Source organism: Scaptodrosophila lebanonensis, unplaced genomic scaffold (assembly GCF_003285725.1).
Source record: "Scaptodrosophila lebanonensis strain 11010-0011.00,11010-0021.00 unplaced genomic scaffold, SlebRS2 tig00000123-arrow-arrow-pilon, whole genome shotgun sequence".
In the NCBI taxonomy this organism is placed as follows: domain Eukaryota; kingdom Metazoa; phylum Arthropoda; class Insecta; order Diptera; family Drosophilidae; genus Scaptodrosophila; species Scaptodrosophila lebanonensis.
The window spans coordinates 1,067,152-1,074,714 of record NW_022060581.1 but is presented as its reverse complement, the minus strand read 5'-3'; the positions used below and the strand labels follow the sequence as shown (position 1 = coordinate 1,074,714).

The window sequence follows — 7,563 nt, the reverse complement described above, 5'->3', positions numbered from 1 at the left end:
GCTGTTGCTTCATAAATTTCTTGATAACCGGGTCGATATTATATATAGACATGGAATTATTTTATTGGAGATAAAGATGGAATACTCTATGTGCAAGGAAGAGATGCAAGGGTCCGCTTTCTACAAATTACAAATAAGAAGCTGTTGCTTCATAAATTTCTTGATAACCGGGTCGATATTATTTGGTTAGGCCTCACCTATATAGACATGGAATTATTTTATTGGAGATAAAGATGGAATACTCTACTATGTGTGAGCAAAAGATGCGAGCGTCCGCTTTCTGCAAATTACACATAAGACGAACTAGCTTCATAGATCGCTCGATAACCGGAAACTTGGTTGATAATGTTTGGTTAACCCTCACCTATGTACAAGTATATTGATAGAGAATTATTTTATTGGTGGTACAAATTCGGGTTAACCTTTTAGCCAATTTCTCACTCTAGATAACTTGGAGAGAATTGTTTTGCGGACAATTTTTCTGCCTTTATAAATATTTATGTTTATTGTTGCTGATATATAGATGTGAACTATATCTGTGTTTGGAAATCGAGTGCGCGTTTTTATCAGTGCCTCAGATTTTGATCGAACTTTTTCCAATTCCGACTAGTGTCACATTATATTAAAGTTTTTCTTAAAATAATGGCCTGAATTTCTGATATATGAATATTTATTGAATATTTGCAGTATTTTGTACTTGCAGTTCAAAGTTCAGTTGATTTGTTTGTACAATAGATACCAGATGAGATATACGCATATAGCAATAACTTCTTTTAATCACTTTAATTTGGATGTAAAGCTTAGTATTGAAATCATTTTCTTAGGCAGTAGAATATGGTATAGATTGTGTATATCTGTTTGCTTTGAAGCCCCTTTCGTTGTACGATAGATTAGATAGTTTTTTTTTTCATAGAGAGCTATAGAAATCAGTTCTTTGAATCATTTTAGTATGGGTCTATTTTTGAATGCGCTACAAAATATTAATGGAATGTCCTGGAATTCCCTACCCATACAATTATTGTGAATATTTTTTCCCAATATGAATAATATGCTGTATCAGGCAAATTGTCATTGAATTGTGGGTAAACTTTAATAGGCATTGAGTTCGGCAGTAAACATAGTTAATTGTACACAAGGTATACAAACATATCTCAAACTGTCGTGTTATGGCCAAATCTGCCGGCCGATTCCGCAACACAAAATCAAAATCAACATTAAAAAATAAAAAAATGTAGCGTATAGACATGCACACATGTGTTATCGATTTCAATTTCAATAACTTGCCAAACACGAATGCAAAGTCTAATGCTAGCAAGCATATAAAAGCTTGTTAAGTTGAAAAATATGAAAAATATGCGTTGTTAAGCAAATTGTCATGAAATTGTGAGTAAACAGTGAGTTTGTCTGAAAACACAATCAACAAACAAATATTTAGAGTGTAGGCGTGCAAATATGTGTTATCGATTTCAATTTCGATTGCAATGCATGAGCTGGTCGCGGAAAAAGCCAAATAACATGAATATTGCTTTCATTCCCCTTTGAATAATCAAATACCTAATGCTAGCAATTATATATAAGCTTGTCACAGGGCCTACAATCAAAATAATTGCCACTTGTGGCAGCAATTGTGTTGATGGGCGTACTATTGACCATTAATCAAAATTAAGGCCCATTAATAAGCTTCAGCGGTGAGGGGTGAGTGGTGAGGGGGAGGAGTCCAATACCAGTTCTCTAATTGAAATGATTATGTTCACAAGCGTGCGGGTGGTTGGCTTAAAGCTTTAAAGCTGTAACGCAGGGAGGAGGCTTGACCTCTTTCCATAACATTCGTGGCTAACCCTTTTGATTGACTAGCAGGAGTGGCCTTTCGATAGGGTATGGCAAAGGGGCAAATGCGGTCAACAAATGGCTTTGCCTTTCGAGTTGGCCACGGCATGGAGCTCTGGCCAAATTATAATTGTAAACGCCACACACACACACACACACACACACACACAAAAGCAGTCGCCCGCAAGTTGTGAAAAGAAAGCAAATTAAAAATGTAATAGGCACAAAGTGGGGCAATGCAAGCCAAAGCCAAAACTAAAGCTAAAGCCAAAGCTGAAACTAAAGCCGCTGTGGATGGCTGGGTAGATGGCTGGGGATGGATGGTGGGTGGGCGGTGGGGGCGTGGCTCTGCTGGACTTGTTCGCATTATGATGCAGCCACGCTCGTTGCTTGTCGCCTTAGAATGGAAAAAAATAAAATTGTTTTTTAAATAAAAAAAAAAATAAAAAATGAAAAAAAGTTGTTGCAGTGGAAGAAAAAGGTTAATGCGTGTCAAGCATTAAGGTCGCATTGAGATGATGTTGCAGCTGCAGCATCAAATGCAGGCCAAAACTTTTCGCTTCTCGCTTGCCATAAGCTGGAAATTAAAAGAAGTGTCGCCGCCTGTCACGTGGCATTGTCGATGTCTCAGCGGGCGGCCAACACACGGCTTGTTGTCGAGGTCATGCGCCGTGCCCCCCCACCGTTCCTTCACACCCACATCCACATTCACATTCACACTCGCCTTTCAATTTCATGCTGCGAAAATCAGCCCAAGTGCCGTCGTTAACGATTTAAGTGCCACAGTGCAGTCCACAGACACACCAGCTTTTCCTTTTCACTACGATGCGAGCATTTCTTTCGCTCTCCACTCGCTCAGCTTTCCCTCAGCTGTGGCTCTGGCGCAGACGCTGGCTTTCGAGCTTTCGCTGCTGATGACTGATGAGTGCAGCGAGCGCGGCATTCGAAGCATTCGGAGCTTTTGCAGCTGCAGCTTTCCATTTTTGGTGGTGGCGGCCACTGTTGCTGTTGCTGCGGTCGCCACGTGGCGTATACGTAACGTGCTACTTGCCAGAGCTCGGAGATGCGTTCAGACAACGAAACTTATTTCAGAAACTATTTAAACATTTGTGCAACAAATTTAAATATTAATAGACAAATTTCAAAGTTTTTCTTTCAATTTTCCTATCAATTTTTTAGCGGGTTTTATAACTTTTTAGCCATTTTCTAGTGGTTTCTCTACCAATTATTTGTTTGCGGTTTTTAGCCATTTTGTAGGGGTTCCTTTAGCCATTAGCGGATTTTCTGTCATTTTCTAGCATATTCTACCCATTTTTCTCTGGGCTTATAAACATTTGCAGTGAGATTTCCAGTCTTTTTTTTTTTTTAGAGGACTTTCTTGCCATTTCTAACGAATTTTCTAACGAGGTTTCTAGTCATTTTTAGAGGATTTTCTAGCCATTTTCTGCGATAACCGTCAGCTTTAACCATTTTCTAGCCAAATGTACATTAGCCATCAATTAAAAAATTAATTTTAATTAAATTACTCCAATATAACCACTAAGTTTTTTTAAATAAAAGAATGTGGGGATTTGATTAAAGAACAGATTTTTGTTTTATTTCGTATTGCCTCTCTTCTATAGTATTCGATATCGTAGCTAGCATTAATAAAGTTCGCGCTATTGTAAAAGTTTCCTTAATCTATAGTTTTACATCAGCTGATTCACAACATTTCCGGATTATTTCACTTTCACTGTTTCAATAATTGTTGCCACAAGATGTGCCTTAAATATCTAGTCAAAGTTGTAGAAGTATTTGCAAAGCAGTTTAAAGCTAACAATTTTTGTTATTTTATTATTTTATTTATTTGATTGTTTTCACGTAAATTTTGAGCTCGTTTTCACCCACTTTTGAGCTGAATTTCCAAAAAGCACTTAGCACTCTATAAAAGAAGGAGAATTCCATCGAAGTTTGTAAAATATGTTTCATCGTCTGAACAGCGGCCTAAACTGCACTTAGCCGGGACAGGCACCAAACGACACTGCATTTTATTTTAATTGCATTTGAGCTTTCGAAACTCATGCGGTTTTCTCACTATATAGACAAAGTGTGTGAGTTTGCACACACACACACATGTGTGTCCATATAATGTTGTTTGTTAGTTGTTGTGGTTATAGCCAACCAAGTGCCTTCCTCGCTCCAAATCAGAGCAGCTCAGCTGACGAACTGTGAGTTGTTGGCCAACATTTGTGCCATTAGATGTCGTTGGGCCGCAGGGCATGTCGAAAGCCAACATCTGTTGCTCATTAGGCCGCATAACTGTAGTGTGCCAAGACCGCACCACAAATTTTCTAGAAATTGAGTAAATGAGGCAGCGCGCACAAAAAGCAGAAACAAAGACTTCCAATTAGTGAAAATTATCAAGGCAAGCAACTCATAGATCAGACAATGTTGTTGAACTACGAATTTCATAATGACTGCCATTTAAGCTGATTGCTGCATTCAATTATGTTCAAGAGTATTTCAATTATGAACAAATTGAGATTCAGACATGTACATAGGTAGATAGATTTTTAAATGAATTTATTTCATCCAGACATATCGTACAAACACTGTCGTTGGTGAGATGGTTAATTAGTTGATGTCTGATAACAGCAACTGTTTGCAAAAATTATTTTCTATTTAAGAATTTATTTAAAATTGGCAAACCCATTGATTGTAATAAGTCTACCGAAATGTATCTACAAAGTAAATAAATCGTTATGTTGTTAGTGCCTTCAGGTCTTTTCCAAAATAACTATAAAATGCAAATTGAAACTAAATTGCACACAGTACTTAGCTAAACAAATAATGTACTTGTACCTTTAGTCGTCGTTCTCATTACATTTGATATTAAATTTAATAATGTTTATGCTTCTTAATATGCATAGAAGTCTGCACAAGTATGCAAAATAATTCGACAAAAGTGTCCAATACTTGGTTCGGTTATACAAGGCTCCTAACCTATGGCTGTGGTGATTGTTTATTGTTTTAAAATACTTAGGGCTGTTATATAGATAGATGGACAGCGAATTGGCCGGAATTCCCGATCCTGCTCCGAAAGTAGTTTTCATGAACTGAATATTTTTGATACATTTTTGAAAAATTGAAAGTTTGTTGATTTATTTATTTTATTTTCATTATCTTTTTATTTTATTTTGATTTTATTTGTATTTTGTTTTATATGTATTTTATTTTGATTTTATTTTTATGTTATTTTAATTTAATTTTTTATTTGTATTTTAATTTAATTTTATTTTTTTTAATTTTTCTTTTCATTTTATTTTTATTTTGTTTTATTTGTATTTTGTTTTATTTGTATTTTATTTTATTTTGATTTTAATTTAATTTAATGTTTTTTTAATTTTTTATTTGTATTTTAATTTAATTTTTTTTTATATTTATTTTAATATTTTCTTTATTTTATTTTGTTTTATTTTTATTTTATTTTTATTTTATTTTATTTTTATTATACTTTTTTATTTTAATTTTATTTTTATTCAAAGCAATTGAAAGTTAGTTGATTTTTACTTATTATTGTTATTTTTTTAATATTATTTTTATTTTGTTTTTTTATTTATCTTTGATTGTTTCTTAATCGGATAATTGCAGGTATTAAGTTCCTTGAAAGATAAATTTGCAGGCATTTTAAAGGGAATATTATTTTCTTTTCTAGAATGAACAAGCTCCAGCTAGGGTTTGGTGGTTTTAATACATTCTTAGAGAAAAGTGCACTAAAAAATACAAGTATGTGAACTTCACTTAAGGATATTGGGGAAAGCAATTACTTGTGAGTAGCGCATCGTTGTTTCGATGTTGTCCATATTATTGTTAATAATTAATATCAAGAGGAGTCTCTTATGTACAGATACCTGGATACAGATATCTGGGCAGTTATGTAAATCTGAAGGATGGATGGCAAAAAATCACGGACATTATCTTTGTGAGCCATCCTGGGGCTCAGACTGTTTTACTTTCTTGCTGGCCGTTAACTTCGCTGAGTTTTGTGGCTGTGTGTGTGTGTGTGTGTGTGTGTGTGTGTGTGTGTGTGTGTGCGTTTCGGTTTTTATTATTTGCTAATAATGTTGCAAATGTGGTCAAAATGTGGCCATAAACATGACGGACGCCAGCATGAATCGAAGTGTGAAAAATGCAGCGACAGCGTAACAAGCGCCCACAAACACACACACACACACACACACACATACGCACACTCATAAATCTGTTGAACCTTTACGTGGGTAATCAAGAGCAGGCAGGGGCAGGGGCTGAGGCAGAGCAGTGGAGCGAGTAAGTGACTTGGGGCTGTTAGGGGTAGCTACTGGGGGGCTCAATGGGGCAGTCAATAAAAGTGCGCGAGTCGCGCGCCCTGCAGGCGGCAATGTCCTTTCCGGGCACCATTGTCTATTGTCCTGTTCTCCATCTTCTGTTCTGACCATAACGCATTGAGTTGTGAGTTGGCTTGCCTGCATTTGTGTGCGTGTGTGTGCGTGTGTGTGTGTGTGTGTGTGTGTGTGTGTGTGTGTGTGTTTCTGTGGGCACGTGAGTATCACACGAGTCGGTGTACGCTCATGTGTTCATGTGTCCGGGTGTCTGTTTGATTGTCCATTTCACTGTACTCGTGTCCTATGACTGAGCGCCTTGTAGTTGCCCAAGTACCGTGTAGTTATACACGTTCCCACTATTCGACACCGATGCGCACAGTGGGACGAATTGTTATTGTACACGACACTTTTATAGATGCAGCATCTATACGGGCTGTTTTATTTCGAATCTAATATTAATTGTTGCGAAGTTAATTATTCTCTTGAATTCAACAACAAATAAGTACACTTAGAGAAAAAAATCATAAAGTTTGAATCAAGACAGTGTGAAAAGCGACTGCCAGCTTGGAAATATCGAGTTACAAAAATATTGTTTGGGGCCATATCTTTTTGGAAAAATATTCTATTTTACGATCTCATTGCTAAGCTCAGTTTACTTAATACACTATTACACTTGCATTCCTGCAAGAAAATAGTTAACCTGTTCTTATTTGTAATAGAAATATACCCCATTTAGCCACTTCAGTGACAATGGCAAATATCCTGTAGTCGTTTTTGATTCCAAATTGAACTTCGCAATTTTTCTCAGTGGAATTTTGTGCTCAAATGTATATATAAATTGTAAAAAGCTGAGTCAGTTCGCAAGTTCTTATGCCTAAGTCAAACGAGCTCATTTAATTTTCCCCCACTACAGAATTTCGTCAATACTGTAAAGCTACTTAAACCAAACTTTTTATACGCAATTAATACTTATATAATTATTTGCCTGTTTCAAATTCCATTGTCTCTTGTTTTTATTCTTAAAATTCACTTCATTTTATTGAGCCAAAGCCGATCATAGAAGTTACAGATCTTGAGATTTCCTATCATGATTTCTTTCCTTATATTTAACTCTTGGCATTCATTCAAGAAGAATTTTTGTTGTTGAAATGAAGATTTGTTGATTTCGCATTTCAAAATTCCAGTAAGAGTTAAATAAATAAAGCACTTGTAGTCTTGTACCGATATTATTATAAAGTGTAATATTAATATAGTTAATAAAGTGTTCACCAAGATGATCAAAATTTCACAATTCTTAGTCACATGAACTAATACTTTTAGGACAGATTTTAAATTTGTTTTTCTTAAAATTTGTTGTAGAATGAAATGTGTTTTTTTACGTTAAAGTTGGCAA

The 7,563-nt window shown here is 35.6% G+C and overlaps 1 protein-coding gene across 1 annotated transcript in view; it reads left to right on the top strand.

Annotated features, from left to right (window-relative positions):
* Positions 1-7,563, top strand: part of LOC115628770 (voltage-gated potassium channel subunit beta-2) — a 79,386-nt gene that overhangs the window by 662 nt on the left and 71,161 nt on the right. The gene's annotated exons all lie outside the window — the stretch shown is intronic.